We start from the raw sequence: 18,438 nt of genomic DNA, 5'->3' as shown, positions 1-18,438 counted from the left end.
CTGGCCTAAATTAGGAAAACTAATGGGGGAGGACTTTCTTCAGACAGATGGTAGTGAATCTTTGGAATATATTTCCACTGAGGGCTGTGGAGGCCAACACATTGGGTTTATTTAAGACAGAGTCTGATAGGTTCTTGACAGATAAAAGGATTAGGAGTTACGGGATCTGTGGTGGAGCAGACTTGATGGGTCAAGTGTCCCAATTCTGCTCTTACATCGTATGGCTATAGTCTTATGAGTTACAGGTGAGTCAGACCAAAAGGGCATTAGTAAATCAAATAATTTCCAAAGCAGAATTACTAAAATTAACTTTTTATCCAGATTTACTTAAACTAACTGAAATTTCATGAGCCGTACAGTGTGTTCTCGCTCAGTGGTCCAAATCTATGAATCACCACTCTAGGAATATGACCTCGCAATAACTGGAGACAACCCCTTCCCTGAGCCGTGTTACCACCTTCACCTTACAGCACCAGTGATCTCCGATCAGTTTCGGTTCCTGCCGTCTGTAAGAGCTCTCCCCATGACCACAGGGCTTTCCTCCCACAATCCAAGATGTACAGATTAGGGCCACTAACAAGAGGAAATCTGCAGATGCTGGAAATCCAAGCACCACACTCAGAATGCTGGAGGAACTCATCTACGGAAAACAGCAAACAATCGACGTTTTGAGCTCAGACCCCCTCATCAGGACAGGTTCAGGTCCGTAAGTTTTGTACATGCTATGTTGGTGCCAGAAACACAACACTTGTGGGCTGTCCCAGCACATCCCTCAAAATGCAAATAACACAAATGTTTCAATGTATATGTGACAAATTATACATTTAAAAAAAAAGCTGAAATAGAAGATTTTGCACCGAACTCATATGTTCTTATGGTTTATTGTGTAATGGGGGTGCATATTACAGACAAACCTGATTCTGCCCTCAGTCAAGAATGCATGCAACTCTCCACACACACACACACACACACACAAAAACGAATCAGTAACACAGACCCTCAAGCCTCATCTGACAATGAACAAGACCGAGGCTGATCTGATAAGAAACGAGAGTTAACATCAAACATCACTTTCCCAGTTCCCTACATCTTGGGCCAACAATGGTTTTGGATTCCAAATCCATTCTGCCACCAGACTTTTCCAGAAATATCCCCTCACCGTTCAAGATTCACTGCCAATCTCATGGAGATACCAGGGATTGAACTGGAACCTCATACATGTACTCTCCCACTGAGCTAGATCCTGACAATCTAGGTTTTCCCTTATGTTTTCTGCCTTGACTCCCCAGTAGTTGAAAAATCCATCCTAGCCTCAAACATATTTAATAATTGAGCACCTGAACTTACTGGGGTAAAGTATTCCAAAGATTCACAACTATCCGAGAGAAGCAAATCCCCTCTCATTTCCATCTTAAACGGACAAGGCCTCATTCTGATTGTGATTATCCCACACGGAGAACTTCCTCCCAGCATTCATCTTGGCAATTTCTCTCAGAAGCACAAAAATGAAAGTCTGCGGGAAATCAGAAATAAAAACAAAACATGATAGAATACTTAGCAAGTCAGGCAGCATCTTTAGAGGGAGAAACAGAGCAATCTTTTCATCATCAACCTGAAATATGAATGAACTTCTCTCTCCAGAGGGTGTCTGCCCCGCTGACACCACCGGATTCAGGAACAGTTTCTCCTCCAGCCATCACGCTTCTGTACCAGAGTGGACAACTTCACTCAGCTCAACACTGAACTGATTCCACAGCCTATGAGTAGAATAGAATCAAACTTCATTGTCATTGTTTGAGACAAAGAGATTGCACTGCTACTCCAGTCTGTGCATAACGGATATTTACAATACTGTACATGCAGCACGGTTTAATTTTTTTTAAATCCCATATTTACATGCAACAAATGACTTTGATAGTCCCTAACACTCAAAGGCCATTGGCAGGCCGGGGTGTAGCGTTATTCAGCTGCACAACAGCCCTCAGGAAGAAGCTGTTTTCCAGTCTTAATGTCTTGGCCAAGATGTTTCTGTATCTCCTACCAGATGGCAGGAGAGCGAACAGACAGCGTCTGGGTTGGGATGGGTCTTTAATGATGTTACAAGTGCACTGTCGCCATCAAGAGTTGTTGATTGTCTCCAGGTTAAGTAGTTGAGTCGCAGTGATGGGCTGAGCCATCCTAATCACCCGTTGGAGTGTTACGGAATGCTTTCAAGGACTCTAGAAATCAAGTTCTCAGCATTGATTGATTATCTTTTTTTGTTTATGTGTGCATGGACGTATGTATTTTCAGTTTGTCTTCTTTTGCACACTGCTTGCCTGCCAGCCTTTGTGTGGAGTTTTCCATTGATCTATTGTATTCTATTCTATGCATGCAAGAAAATGAATCTCAAGGTTGTATGTGGTGACACAGACGTATGACGATAGTAAACTTACTCAGAAATTTGAATGTCTTCTCTATTTTCTGTTCCCCTTCAAAATCTTAAATATTTCTATCAGATTATCTCTTATCCTTGCAAGATCAACCTTTCTCCATATGAGAACCTTTTTATTCCAGGAATCGAGGTGGCCAATTATTTTCGTACTTACCCTTGTACAAGTACATTCCTCTTTAAATCAGGAGACCAAAAGCACATGCAGTGCACCTGATATGGTCTCATTGGTGACTTTTGTAGCAAGACCTTCTCTCTCGTACACCCTGTTCGCAACAAAGACCAGCTTTCTAACTGCTTGCTGTGACTGGTTGCCCTGTTTCATGTCCAAGGACATCCAGATCCCTCTCTACAGCAGTCTCTCATTTAAATAATATTATGCTTTTCAATTATTCCTGTGTTCTGCCAAATCTTTGTCCACTTAACTTAATTATGCCTTTCCAGACTCTGTGTCTTCCTCACAACGTGACCCAGGCATAACACACACAACCCTTGTATACTCCAACACACACAAAATGCTGGGGGAACACAGCAGGCCAGGCAGCATCTATAGGGAGAAGCGCTGTCGACGTTTCGGGCCGAGACCCTTCGTCAGAATGCTGCCTGGCCTGCTGTGTTCCACCAGCATTTTGTGTGTGTTGTTGTTTGAATTTCCAGCATCTGCATATTTCCTCGTGTTTGCTCCTTGTATACTCCATCCACTTTGCAAGTCTGTATACACGGATGAGGCCAGAGACAAACTCAGACTTCTGTAGGACCCATACATAATGCTAAACAATCCACGAGTGCGATTATTTATCTATTGAGATACAGTGCGGAGCAGGTCCTTCCAGCCCTTTAAGCTGCTCCGTGTAGCAATTCCCAGTTACACCACAGCCTACCCATCTGCTGGCATTCACATAGGTGCACGTGAAAGATGTGGTCACCTTTCAGTGTTGGTCTCTCAGATGTCTCAAGGGCTTGCTGTCCTTGTATCAACACACACACAATGCTGGAGCGATTCAGCAGGTCAGGCAGCATTTATGGAGGGAGATAAATAGAACTCCACAGACGCAGCCTGACCTGCTGAGTTCCTCAAGCATTTTTTGTGTGTTACTTCAGATTTTCAGCATCTGTATTGGTATTGGTATATTATTCTGTATTGGTATATTATTGTCACAGATACTAAGATATAGTGAAAAGCTTGTCTTCCATACTGTTCATGCAGATTAGGTCATTACATAGAGCCTGGGTTCCTAACCTGCGGTCCACATCCTCCTTGCTTAACGGTTGGGAACCCCTGACATAGAGCTCTACTGTGCCTATTGTCTTGTTTATTAATTATTGTATGGCCCTGCACTGTTTTGTGCTCTTTATGTAGTCCTACACAAGTCTGTAGTCTAGTGCAGTTTTTATCTTGTTTTACATAGTCTAGTGTAGCCTTGTGCTGTCTCACATAGTCTAGTGTAGTTTGGTGTTGTTTCATGTGGCACCATGGTCCTGGAGGAACGTTGTTTTGTTTTTACTGTGTACCGTACCAGCAGTTTATGGTTGAAATGACAACAAGCTTGACTTGGCTTGATTAGAGTAAAACAATAACAGAATGAGGAATAAAGTGTAAAAGGTCACAGAGAAAGTAAACAATTAGGTGCAAGATCGTAACAAGGTAGATTGTGAAGCCAAGAGTCCACATATTGTACAAGAAGTCAGTTTAAGACTCTGATAACTGACCTTGAGCCTAATGGCGTGAACCTTCAGGGTTTTGTATCTTGCTTCCAATGGGAGAGCGGAGAAGGGTGGGTTCGGGCTTTTATTCTGCTGGCTGATTTACTGAGGCATCGAGAAGTGTAGAGAGAGCCCACAGAGGGGAGGCTGGTTTTCACGATGTGCTGAGCTGTGTCCACGACTCTCTGTAATCTCTTGCGGTTACGTAGAGAGAAAATTGCCATAGCAAGCCGTGATGCATTCAGATAGAATGCTTTCTACGATGAGGGTCTTGTCTGGGATTATCCAGGTTAAGCTCACTCTGGGGATCGAACCAGCTTCACCAAACTTCCATTTCCCGGTGACATCACAGGCAGTGCACAAGGCTGAGAGTGGGGAGTCTGTCACACTCATTTCATAGACAAAGCACTGGCAAGGCCAGTCGCTGTATTTCAGACCGGGAGGCTTGTTCCATCGGCTCTTCAATAACCAGACAGCCAGCAACAAACCCACTGACCCCTTGTGAACACAAGAGATTCTGCAGATACTGGAAATTCAGAGTAACACACACAAAATGCAGGAGGAACTCAGCAGGTCAGGCAGCATCAGGCAAGCACCTTGTGAAGGGACTCAGCCTGAAACGTGACTGTTTATTCCCCTCCATAGATACTGCCTGACCTACTGAGTTCCTCCTGCATCCTCTTGAACCCAGCTTCTGTTGCCTGGCGTTGGGAATGCCCATTCCAGCCAAACCCACACTGCCTCAGGGATACAGTGACATCTTGCAGCAAAGGAAACACAGCCTACAGCCCTGCTGCAGGGCCAGACAGACCTACAAAAGAGTGTGGCAGAGGCACAGAAGTCATAACATTATGCCAGCCATCACACTCGCCAGCACCCTGCCGGCGGACTGCAAAGAGGTGTCAGTCTTGCATTAGTAATTTGAACCGGCAACTCCATCGCTGTGTCCCTGCAGCTGCAGAACATTTAGGGCATTCATTCCCTAACTTGGCACTCTGAAAACAAGCCCTCCCAAAAGGACTGAATCTAATTAACCGTCACAGAAATGCATTAGGCAATTAAATTCACAAATCACAAAGTTTTACAGATTGCACACGCAAAAGTACAGCTTGCAATTTGCACTCCTTCCTATTTTAATTAATTACAACTAAATAAACAGTGCAGACAATTAGCAGAGGGCTCCAACAAGCAGACTGGTTTCGTTCAAAGAATCGCAGAATGGTTCCAGAGGAGGTTAACAAGAATGATCCTGAGAATGAAAGGGTTAATGTATGAGGTGCGTTTGATTGCTCTGGGCCTTTACTCACTGGTGTTTAGAAGAATGAGGGGGGACTTCATTGAAACCTATTGAATACTGAAAGGCCTAGATAGAGTGGACGTGGAGAGGGTGTTACCTACAGTGGAGGAGTTAAGACCAGAAGGCACAGCTCAGAATGGAAAGAAGCCCCGTTAGAACCAGAGACGAGGAAGAACTTTTTAGTCAGAGGGTAACGAATCTGTGGAATTCATTGCTACAGACGACTGCGGGGGCCAGGTCATTGGGTATATTTAAAGTGGAGGCTGGTAAGTTCTTGATTAGTAAGGGTGTCAAAAGTTAAGGTGGGGGGAGAGGCAGGAAAATAGAGTTGAAAGGGGGGATAGTAGATCAGCTATGGTGAAATGATGGAGCTGACTCAATAGGCCAATTGGCATAATTCTAATCCTATGTCTTCTGGCTACAGCAATGGGTGCAGACCACAGCTAGATGTTGAGTGTATAACTTCAGCCACCTCATTGCTGAACTGACTTCACAACACATTGACTAATTTTCAGGGATGCTACAATTCATATCCTCTGTATAATGTACTTACTTTTAAAAATTTTAATATTGGCACAATTTGTCCTTTTATGTACATTGGATGTTTGTCAATCTTTGCCATGTCCAGTTTTTCATCAGTTCTAATGTATTTTTTTTTTGATTTTCTTGTAAATACCTGCAAGAAAATGAACCTCAGAATCTCATCACTATATGGCAACATACAGTATAGATACTTGATAATAAAATCACTTTGAACTTTGAACTCTCGCTCAGGAACTTGATGATTGAAGGGTAATAACTGTTCCTGATCCTGGTGGTGTGGGACCTAAGGCTCCTGTACCTCCTTCCCAAGCAAGGCCTGGATGATGGCCATGCCACAGATCAGCAGATTCTCCATGACCCTTTCAAAAGGATGGTGCCCAGTTTATATTGAGGTCTCCTCCTGTCCAAGGAATGCTCATATGACTGTGCATGTCTGTTTACTTGCTTCCCAGGAAACGCCATGGCAAACATCCCAGCATTCCCTGCTGATGCCCCACCACCGCTGGCCAAGCGCCAGTGCAAATCTTCCTTTTGCCGGGTTAGCAGTGGGGAGGCTCAGAAACAATGGGCCCAGACACTCCCAGAAACTGCAGACAGGGGTGGTGGGGGGTGTGAGAGGCATATGCTGTGAGTTGATTCAACTGGCTGGCTGCGATCAGAACATCCATCTGGATCCTGGTTCAGAAAAAAGCAGCATTTGTGCCTCCTCAGAATTATTATTTTAAGAAAATATTTTCTATCATTTTCTGCTGCCAGAAACAACAGCTCACTGCATTCCTGAGATGCAGTTGCAGAAAAGAAAACATTTCAACACATTTCACCAGCTCTTGGTTTCAAACAATGCCGCGATTTTCTGACACAAAGATGTCCCCGATGTTCCCAGTTTTACAGAGATACAGCACAGTAGCAGGCCCTTCAGGACCAGTCAGCCTGCACCACCCAATCACACCCATGTGATCAACCTACTAACCTCTACATCTTTGGGATGTGGGAGAAAACTTGAGCACCAGGAGGAAACCTACAGTCACGAAGAGAATGTACAAATTCCTTACAGTCGGTGATGGAACGGAACCCAGCTCACTGGCACAGTAGCCACCACACTACCTGCGCGAATGGAAGCCTTGCAAAGGAAGCTTTTCACTGTATCTTGGTACATGTGACAATATCAAACTTTCCGGGAGGCCAGCAGCCACGAGGACAAGAAGCTAAGAGACCACGATCGACTCCATTTCTCACCAATCTTGCTGATTAAAGTGTCAAGGAAGATTGAAAACATCGAGGCGAGCGAGTGTTTGGTGCTCGCTGCTGTCGGAGGAAGGAGTTTGCATGTGACGGTCCCTCTATTCCTCTCACATGCAGCTCCCAAGGGAAGGCCCTTGTGTTTGAATGGTCTCTCTCTCTCTCTCCCCCTTGACACTGTAGGGGATGGTACTGAAGTTCTGGGTCTGCAGTTTGTGGATTGCACTGTAACTCCTTTTCCTGTTGCTGTTTTGCTATTTTGGTGACTGAATTGGTGTAGCCCGGAGGAAATGAACACTGAGCTGCACTGAGTATGGAACCTTTCAATTCTGTGTTTTTATATTCTGTGCTTTTGTTCATTCTTTCTTGTTGATGTTTGTGCGACTTGTTTTTGCACATATGGGGGGGGGGGTGGTTTAAGATTATTGTTTTTCATTGACCAGGTTCCGATTCAAAAGAGATTGAAAGTTTCTGAGGAAGAAGGGGTGTGCAGATGCAAATAGAAGACATCTTGCAAGAAGGATTTTGGAGGGATACAGATCATGTATAGGCAAAAGAGATTTATTTTAGTTTAGCATCGTGTTCAGCACCACCACAAACCGAGTCCAAACCTGAATCCACTGAAGGTTGGAGGCCAAGGAAGACGGTCTTGGGGTTAGAGAACCGTACATGTGTGAGGGTGGCAGTTGTCATTATTTTGTTTGTTGTGTTCTGTGTTATTCTATTGAGCAATGTGGGCATGCTCTGCCAGAATGTGTGTTAATACTTGCAGGCTGCCCCCAGCTCACCCTTGAGTGTGTAGGTTGTTAACGCAGAGGGCATTTCACTATATGTTTCGATGTACATGTGGTAAATCAACTTGAATGTGGAACAGATGCTGCCTGACTTGCCTAGTTCATCCAGGTGAATATGAACACAAGAAGAGTGTGTGTGTGTGTGTGTGTGTGTGTGTGTGTGTGTGTGTGTGTGTGTCTGGAGAATTTCTAGCATCAGCGGAATTTCTTCTGTTTAAAACCTACCCGCTTTCTCACATTTACAGCTCTGACAGAAGGTCATCAACATAAAATACTAACTTTTCTTTCTGCTCCACGTTTGCTTCTTGGCCTGTTGAGTATTTCCAGAATGTTGTGTTTTTATTTTTTGAACAGAAGACCTGGCAACATACAACAATGTTGCTCTGTCTCCTGCAGCGTTACAATGACTGCACCACAAGACTCCATGCTTACCGCTGCACTTTCGTGGCTTTTGAAATGTGCTATTAAAACAAAAGTTCAATCTTGGTATTTTTTCCCAGATACATATCTGCTTGACTAAGCTGGTAAACAAAACCCAAGTCACAGTGAGTTGAGCTCTGCAGTGAGACAAGAGGTTGAACTTCTTCAAATCCTGGCATGGTTTTAAGACCTTAGAGCAAATGACTCAATTCATAGCACAATGAAATGATAGCTCCCCTTAGAATTTCACCCCACATGAATGTGGTAACTTGCTCAGCTACGCTGGACAACGTCCTCAATGATTATTCATGTATGCCAACACTTTCAGCATCAATTCAAGATTCAAGATTGTTTCATGTAATTTCCTGTACAACGTGTAATTGCAGCACCAAAAAACACAACAAGATAAACAATACAATAATAATAAAAATGCAGTAAGTATAAATACATAAGAATGTTGTATACATAGATTGATTGTATGTCCATAAAATAAGGCTAGGCTGTACATAAGGTGACTGACGAAAAATAATAAATTAGCTGTGGGGTGGTGGTTAGATGTTGGAATTAACTAGTTTGTCCGTAAGACCACAAGACATGAGCAGAATTAGTCCATCTGGTCCATTGAGTTGGCTCTGCCATTCGAACATGGCTGATTTATTTTCCCTCTCTACCCCATTCTCCTGCATTTTCCCCATAACCTTTAATCAAGAACCTATCAATCTCCACTTTAAATATACCCAATGACTTGGTCTCCACAGCCGTCTGTGGCAATGAATTCCACAGATTCACCACCCCCGGCTAAAGAAATTCCTTCTCATCTTTGCTCTAAAGGGATGTCTTTCTATCCTGAGGCTGTGCCCTCTGGTTATCGACTCTCTCGCTATTGGAAACAAACTCTCCACGCCCACTCTATCTAGGCCTATCAAGATTCAGTAGATTTCAAAGAGATCCCCCTTCCCCCCAGCCCATTCTTTTAAATTCTAGCAGGTACAAGGCCAGAGCTATCAAACACTCCTCATACAGGTTCTGGTCATTTGTCACACTTCTCATATGTTAACACTTCGATTCCCAAGATCATTCTTGGAAAACTCCTTTGGAACAGCTCATTCTTTCTTAGATATGGGAGCCAAAACTGCTCACAATACTCCAAATGTGGTCTGACCAATGTCTCAAAAAGCCTCTGCTTTACATTCTTGCTTTTATATTCTATCCTCCCGTTTGGTGAGACAGTAGAGGATTTCGGCTAATCTGTGGGGAAACTGCATCAAATCTTCTTAACCTCTCACTGTTTTGCCAGCTACAAGTTAAGTTTATAGTCATGTGGACAACTTGGGTGACGTACAGTACATTGAAAAACATGCTTGGAGCAGTATCACAAACACACCTAGGTACAGACAACCACACAACATGAATTAAACATAAAATTACACCATACAGTGGAAAAATAGACTGGAAAAAGGCAAGGCCTTAGTACATACAAAACCTACAGTTAAAGATAATTAACACCCTGGTAGTGCAAGGGGTGGTCTGTAGTTTTCCATTGCCGTGGTAGGGTTGGGGATGCGCATGTTGAAGACCACGTTAGCGTAGCATTTAGACCAGGCATGGGCAAACTACGGCCCGCGGGTTAAACTTTTTAATCCGGCCCGCAGAACTTGATGAAATTATATTAATAAACCTTGTTAACGTTCTTCCCCCGCAATTCTGGCGTTTTCCCAATAGATGACGCACTCTATATACATTTGTGGCGACCCATTTCCTGGCACATCCGAACCGGCTCACAATTAGCCAGCGTTCCGGCTACGGGAGATAGCCTGCGGGGATTTGCGAGCACAGAGCTTTGGAGCCTCTGCGCAGGGGGACAGGTTGAGGGAGGCTTAAGAGTTAGGCTGGGGATTTCAAATAAAGTTTTTTTCTTCGACTGCAGTTACCGACTCTGTGTCGTAATTTTAGCGCTGCATGTAGCACACCGCTACACATTGACCTTTGTTGAGGTGCAGCGTATTACTCCACATTTGCGCCTTACTCTTTGTTCGGCTCGACCTATTTGTGTGAACAGGCGTTCAGCGTCATGAACATCAACAAAGCCAGCCACAGATCCAAGTTAACTGACCAACACCTCAGGTCCATCCTGAGAATCGCCACAACAAAACTAAATCCAGACTTTGATGCGCTGGCTAAAAAGGGAGACCAACAACACTGTTCCCACTGAAATTAAAAATAAGTTTCTTCGTTGTGTTATGTAAAAAATGCATTTGAAAATATTTTTTTCAATAGCCTTACATGTTACATGTCATTTCTGTTAAGTGATGGACATGAGTAGTGCGCAGGTGCACGTACGTTCTCAAAATAAAAAATGCGCTCCAGTTCAAATAACGCGCTCCGCATACTGGCACGCTCTCACTGTTCTGTCCTTGTGCTGGCCGTTGTTGAGTTTTGGCACAGGGGACAATTGAATAAGAAGGAGCAGGACAAGTAGACCTGCATCTCCTACCGTTTTTGAAATAAAGACAGTCAGGAGGAGAGTGATGATGATAATGTCTTGAAGGATAACAGAATTTTCAGTGCTTTAAAATAATAACTGTTACCATTAAAAAAGCTGTATTTTATTCATTTAATTTTCAGTGTTTTAAAAGTCATTTCAATAAATAGCTAAATACCATGGGACTTCAAAGACAGATATTTTGTTGTAATGCATTTGTTCATTTTCAATTGAAATTAAAGCACATGTTTTCTACATATCCAATGATATTTTATTTTCTCTTATGAGGTGTATTACCAAAACACTCCATCCATCTGCTCCTGGTCCGGCCCCCCTGTCAAATTTTAGAACCCTTTGTGGCCCTCAAGTCAAAAAGTTTGCCCACCCCTGATTTAGACCAATCACTTCCCAGTGCCAGCAATCACTGATCGGGGCTCAATTCTGTAAGCAGTTAGTTTGCTCTCCCTATGACCATGTGGGTTTGTTCTGGGTGCTCTGTTTTCACCCCACATTCCAAAGACATATGGTTAGCGTTAGGGTTAGTAGCTTTTTAAAATTTGGCATCATCCCCCTTCCTTCTCAGTCCTGATGAAGGATCTCGGCCCAAAACGTCTACTGTTCACTCTTTTCCATAGATACTGCCTGACCTGCTGAGTTCCTCTAGTGTTCTGTGTGTGTGTGTTGCTGAGCGCTAGTAAGTTGTGGGCATGCTATGTTGGCACTGGAAGCATGGTGACTCTTGTGGGCGACCCGCAGACTGTGCGGCTGTTGATGCAGACGACACATTTCATTGTAAGTTTTGATGTTTCAATGACAAATAGAGCTCATATTTAATAAAATCTATTTTTCAATCAAGAACATGATGATTCCTCATGTCTACACAGAGCGGCTTACTGTGCAGATGCTTTCTCTGTAATAAAGTTGTTATTTTATAAATTCAAAGCCATTGAAGCATGCTATCCTTTGTTAGCTGCTTGCAATTAAACTGTACATTCATTCATACATGCCAATTTATGAGTTTGCTACCAGTAAACAAGAGGCAGTCTCCTCTCCCATCACCCACTTCCATAGCTCTGCTCCTTTGTGCCTTTGAGTATTACATACGCACCGCAAAATTAGATGATTCTTCTATGAGATTAAAATACAGTGGATTCCAGTTAATTGGGACACATCAAAAGCAGTAGATTTTGGCCCAATTAAGCAGCTGCCCTAATTAGCCGAAGTTTCGTGGCAATAGTTAAAAAGGTATACGAAAGACAAACTGAGTAACAAATAATGTGTTTGAATTAAATACACAACAAATTATAACACTACCAACAGCACCATAGTACTTTAAAACTGCATATTAGTTCCTAATACTTGTTGACAGAGGTATCCATGCAGTAGACGCAATGAACAAAATCAGTTCTGGTGCAGAAAATGTTATCAATCTGCCAAATCTTCCTTTTCTTTTTAACCTATTCAAGATTACTGTTGACGTCTTCAAGTTCTTCATAGTTCCGAAATAGTTGTAGTCATGAAATCATTTCAATTTCACTCCCGGCCTTTTCTGGCATCTCCTTGAAACTGCAGTCAGCAAAACAGTTCGGAATTGTCTTATTGCTTATTTCTTGGCATCTGTCAGTGACAAATATCACCACTTTTTTTTAAACATAAACACACACGACTGACGCTACAAAAAAACTTTCCTCTAGGCATTGTAGTCTAATAAGTGCATGACAGGTGTTAGTTAAAAACTGCTCAGCAAAATTCTCCTGCCCCAATTAAGCAGCCTGGTGTCCCAAATAAACAAAGGGAGTTTCAGCAGTTTTTGTTCTTTAGCAATTGTTCCAAATAAGCGTTTGTCACAATTAACCAATGGCCCAATTATTCAGAAACCACTGTATTGGTGAATTCGTCTAATCCCTGGATCACAAAAAATAAATTGAATTGTCACTCACTTTAAATATATAACAGAAAAACTACATACAGCACAGGTACAGTCCTTTCAATCGTGTTTTTCTGACCTTTTAACCTACTCTGAGATCTAAGGGAGGTGGCGGGGGTGGGGGGAGCAGGAGAGGTACAACCTGGCAGGTGATAGGTGAGATCAGATGAGGGGAAGGTGGGATGATGAACTAAGAAGCAGGGAGGGGATAGGTGGGAGAGGTAAAAAAGAAGGAAACTGATAGGAGAGGACAGTGGACCATGAAATAAATGGAAGGAAGTGGGGAACCAAAGGGAGGTGATGGGCAGGAGAGGAGAAGGGGTGAGACATGATCCAGTATGGGGAATGAACCAAAAGGAGAGAGTGGGGAGAAATTACCCCTAGTTAGAGAAATTGATGTTCATCCCATTAGGTTGCCCAGCTAAAAATGGAAGAGATCATACAGCACGAAAACAGACCTTTCAGTTCATTAGGTCCACTCCAACCTAAATTTTCATCTTAGCTACTCCCATCTGCTCGTGTTTGTCCCCTATGTCTCTGAACCTTCCCTATCCATGTACAGTACTTGTCCAGGGGGCATTCAAATGTTGTTAATGTACCTGCCTCAAACACTTTCTGTGGCGGCTCATTTTCTAGCATCACCGATCGGCGATTGGGGAGTTGTTGCACTCGCTGTGTGGAAGGAGTCTCTGCGTTCTCTCCATGAGCACGTGTGTCTTCTCCCACATTCCAAAGAGGTGCAGGATGCCCCCACCAAACCCTCAGACTGTGTTTGTCACTGACACCACCGATGCCTTACACACTATGTTTCTATGTACATGCATTACTGTACAAAAGTCTTAGGCACATGTATATAGCTAGCGTGCCTTAAAACTCTTCCATAGTACTGTAGTAATCTTATATATTGTGGTGTACATCTGCCGCAAAAAAAACATTCATGGCATATGTGAGTGATGATAAACCTGATTCTGATATGGGTCTCTATTGTAGACTGAGAGTGGGAAGGGGATAGGGAGAGGGCAATCATGATTGGGAAGAGGGAAACACCACAGAGACATTCTGTAATGATTAACAACCCAATTGTTTGGAGTCAAATGACCTTGTCTAGTGTCTCTGGACTTCCTGCCACCTGTCCCACAACGCTTCACCCTCACCATTCCTAAAATCCTTTGCTCCTGCCAGATTTACAAATTTGCACTCTGCTCCACATTAACCAATACAGCACTGTGCCAAGTCTTTAGGCACCCTAGTTTTTAATATATATGCCAAACCATTGAAAATGAAACTTGCCCCCATTGTACGCACAATTTGCACTAGATTGTGTATTGAGCTCACAACCACTGACTTTAATGAACAGTCTGTTTTGAAGCAGAGTCAGTTCACTGGGACCTCTGTACACAAAAGGCCTGAGTATTGTCGAGGATCCCTACCAACCATCCCACAACCTCTTTGACCCACTACCATCAGGGACATCAGAACTAGGACGGCCAGACTGGGTGACAAATTCTTCCCTCAGACTGGGAGACTAATAGAAACATAGAAACATAGAAAATAGGTGCAGGAGTAGGCCATTCGGCCCTTCGAGCCTTCACCGCCATTCAGTATGATCATGGCTGATCATCCAACTCAGGACCCTGTACCTGTATTCTCTCCATACCCCCTGATCCCTTTAGCCACAAGGGCCATATCTAACTTCCTCTTAAATATAGCCAATGAACCGACCTCAACTGTTTCCTGTGGCAGAGAATTCCACAGATTCACCACTCTCTGTGTGAAGAAGTTTTTCCTCATCTCGGTCCTAAAAGGCTTCCCCTTTATCCTTAAACTGTGACCCCTCGTTCTGGACTTCCCCAACATCGGAAACAATCTTCCTGCAATCTTCCTAATGAATACTCCGGCACTACCAAGGACTCATTACTAGGGCAGCAAACTGTTTATCTTTGCTGCATACTAAATGCAACTTGAATGATATTTCAATAACTTATTTGTGGTGATATTTTGTTTTATGTGCTGCGTGTGATATATGTTTTGTAAGTGCCCTGTGGTCAGGAGGGACATTGTTTTGTTTGGTCCTATATATCTACAGTCAGATGACAATAAACTTGAACTTGCACAATGCTTTCCCAATCTGTGCACTGCAGGTGTAACTGAGAATTTCCACCCCAAAGTCTAAGCTGTCAATTAGGTGTCAAAAAGAGCCAATTCTCTTTTTAGCCTACTTCTGAAGTAGTTCTTCCCATCGAAAAAGAAAAATAGCAGTTTCTAATGTCCTGACAGTAATCCATGGATTACTGTCAAAATCGCTCTTGAAAAATATGAACAGTAACTTAAACCGGAAGCCACACTTTCTAAATGAAGGATAAAGCATTTATGCCCTCCAAGCTATCATTTAAAATGCTGACATTTCAGCAGAAGTAGTCCAAGGCCCAACGCCTACGCAGCTGCATCCGAATCTGAGCGCACTGCAAGCCGAAGAACCGGACCGTCTCGGGGTTAGAGGGCTGCGTATGTGTGTGGATAGAAGGAGTGCGGCTTGTCTTGCTGTGTTCCGTGTTGTCCTGCCAATCATGATGGGATGCTATATTTGTGTTGGAATGGATGGCAACACTTGCTGGCTACCCCCAGCACATCTTGGTTGGTTGTTAATGCTAACAACACAGTTCCCTGCATACTTCCACATACACCTGTCAAATAAACCTGAACCTGAATCTTGTGTTTTGAAGACTGAATTCGGTCCATGCACACATTGTAGACTGACCAAACATTTTTTCATACTCTTCTGTAAGACCAATGACCTCACTGGCTACAGTAGCACAGTGGTTATGTTACTGGATCAGCAGCCAGATTTCTTGGACCACTCACTGAGATAAGAGTGTTCAAATCTCACTATGGCGGCTCGGAAAGTTACTAAGTAAACTTCGGCCTTGTTTTAGAACTACGAGGTTCCTGAATTGTTATAAAAACTCATCTACAATGGCAATGTCCTCCAGAACCTTATCCCTTTTAAAGTTCAAAAACTCAGAGTTAATTTAAGTACACATATGTCATATAACCCCAAGATTTATCTTCTTGCAGGCATTCACAGTAAATATACACAAGAGAATCGATGACAGACTGCACACAAGACAGTAAAAGATCAAAGAGAAAAAAGAAACCTAAAAAAATACATAAACAAACAATAAATATCAAGAACTTGAGATGAACAGTCCTTAAAAGTGAGTCCACAGGTTGTGGGAACAGTTCAATGAAGGAGTGAGTGAAGTTATCCCCTCTGGTTCAATGGTTGAGGGGTGATAACTGTTTCTGAACCTGGTGATGTTTTCAAATAATTCCAGTCCCACCAGTATGGTTGACCATGACACCAGCATAAACTTCTTCCACTAATTGAAAAGCAAAATACTTGACATTCATCGGATTTATTCAACCAGCAGCACCTTGTGTCCCTCTCACTCAACGCCAGTAAAACTAAATAACTGACTGACTTTAGGAGGGGAAAGGACAGTGAACATGTGCCATAATTCTGTTCTCTAACCAATCTCCACAACCCGAACCATACCTCGGTGAAGTAACACGATGACCACTTTGCACCACGAAGCCCATTTTTTGTTCCAATTGCGTCCTTTCTCGTATAATTGATTTTTTCTTGTGAATGCTATGTGTCTGTGGTACTGCTGCAAACAAGTTTTTCACTGCACCTGTGCATGCAGAAATTTGTATTTATAAAAATACATTTCTGATCTCCAAAATTAATGTTCAAATTGATTCCTTTTCAACCAGAAAATTACTTGTGCTCCAATTTGCCATTAAGGACGAAGCAAACACCACAGCCTGCAAAACCTCATATAGGCATAAAAGTCCCATTCCCATTCCAATATGTCAGCCCATGGCCTCCTCTGCTGTCAAGATGAGGCCATTTTTGGTTTGGTGGAGCAACATCTCACATTCCATTTGGGTGGCTTCCAATCCAATAGGGCAGGATCATCGATTTCTCTAATCTCCAGTAATGTTTACCCCTCACCCTTCCTCCTTCTTCAATTCCTCTCTTACCATGTGCCTATACCCTCCACTCCCGCCCCCCGGTGTCACACCTCCTTTCGTCTCACCCATGTTCCACTCTCCTCTTTCTCCAGCCCTTTACCTTTCCTACCTATCACCTCCAGTTTCTTACTTCAACCTCCTCCCACCTCTCTCACCACTGAAATGTCACCTGTTGATTCGTTTCCATTGATACTGACTGACCCTCTGAGTTTCTCCAGCATTTTGTGTGCGCTGTTCTAGGTCAGGGCTTCTCTCCCCAGAGTCCCCTTGCAGAATGAAGGTTGGAAACCTCTGCACTAGGCATAAAAGTTTATAGGTAGTATCTAGTGACAAATAAATTCAGACTGAACTTTGAAACCACACTGATTAGTGTTGCGTAGGCTGGTTCAAGAACTGAGTCACTGATGGGAAATTGCTGTTCTTGTACCTGGTGGTATGGGACTTCAGGCTTCAGTATCTCCTGCTTGATAGTACCTGGATAGCGAAATGGGTAAAAAACCTAACAATTTCCTTTTATAATGGTGAGGAACTGGGAACTGTTGATATTCAAAGGGATTTGGGTGTACACAACTCAATGGAAGTTAAAATGCCTTTGGAGCAGAGGATGTTAGGAAGGCAAGATCCTCTTCTGTCCCCTTCCTTCTTCCCCTTCTCCCATGGTCCACTTTACTGTCCCATTAGATTGCTTTTTCTCCACCCTTTAACCCATCTACCCAAACCCCTCTTCTCCACTTTCTCCCATGGTCCAGTCTCCTCTCCCAACAGATTCCTTCTTCTCTACCCTTTATCTCACCCAGTTATCACCTCCCAGCTTCTCACATTAAACCCTTTTACTTCGCCCACTCATTTTCCCTCCTCACCTGACACCAGTTTGCACTCCTTCCTCTCCCCCAATCTTCTTATTCTGGCTTCTGCCCCCTTCCTTTCCAGTCCTGATGAAGGTCTGGGCTCATATCGCATAACCGGTCTTGTGTTATACACCGACTGCTCAGACGATCATCAGCCACCTGCTCCCACGGCTTCACGTGACCCTGACCGGGAGGCTAAGCAGGTGCTACACCTTGCCCAAGGATGACCTGCAGGTTAGTGGAGGGAAGGAGCACCTTACACCTCCTCTTGTAGAGACGCATCTACATCCCACCACCTGCTTCATGGGTTACTTTAGTTGATATTCAAGGCTGCTTGTGGAGGAATGTTTAAAATGGGGAAGGGGGATCAATTCTGTGACTGCAAACTGAGATTGTTGAGGGAATCTTTCTTTCCAGCTCACTGGGCACCAGCTCAGCAAAGGATTGAAAGGAGGCTGTGTGTGAGTCACCAAATAAATGTGGACGCTTGTACTTGTTGTCCATGAGGGTCGGTTTTAAACCTACGTAGTTGTTTTGAATGATACGTAATCACTCCATCACAGGCACCTGTGCCCTTAGCTGACAAGGCCCTACATATTACCCCCCGACCCCTTCTCTCTACCTCTCCATCTCCCTTTACTCCTCTTAAAATGAAGCTGAAAGCCAATTTTTTGGTTATATCTATTCTTTCCCTCTCTGAGTTTTAGTGTCTATA

General features: G+C 43.4%; 1 protein-coding gene across 14 annotated transcripts in view; it reads right to left on the bottom strand.

Moving 5' to 3' along the window:
• Nucleotides 1–18,438, bottom strand: part of zmiz1a (zinc finger, MIZ-type containing 1a) — a 409,121-nt gene that overhangs the window by 257,289 nt on the left and 133,394 nt on the right. The window contains exon 3 of one of the 14 annotated variants that reach the window (XM_059946721.1): nt 1,613–1,757. The exons of the other annotated variants lie outside the window; for them this stretch is intronic. The gene's annotated coding sequence lies outside the window, so the exon portion shown is untranslated. The remainder of the gene's footprint in view (nt 1–1,612; nt 1,758–18,438) is intronic. 14 annotated transcript variants of the gene reach the window in all.

Source organism: Hypanus sabinus, chromosome 21, assembly GCF_030144855.1.
Source record: "Hypanus sabinus isolate sHypSab1 chromosome 21, sHypSab1.hap1, whole genome shotgun sequence".
NCBI classification, from domain to species: domain Eukaryota; kingdom Metazoa; phylum Chordata; class Chondrichthyes; order Myliobatiformes; family Dasyatidae; genus Hypanus; species Hypanus sabinus.
Note: the sequence above shows the minus strand (reverse complement) of the source record. Positions and strands in the feature narration are given on the sequence as shown.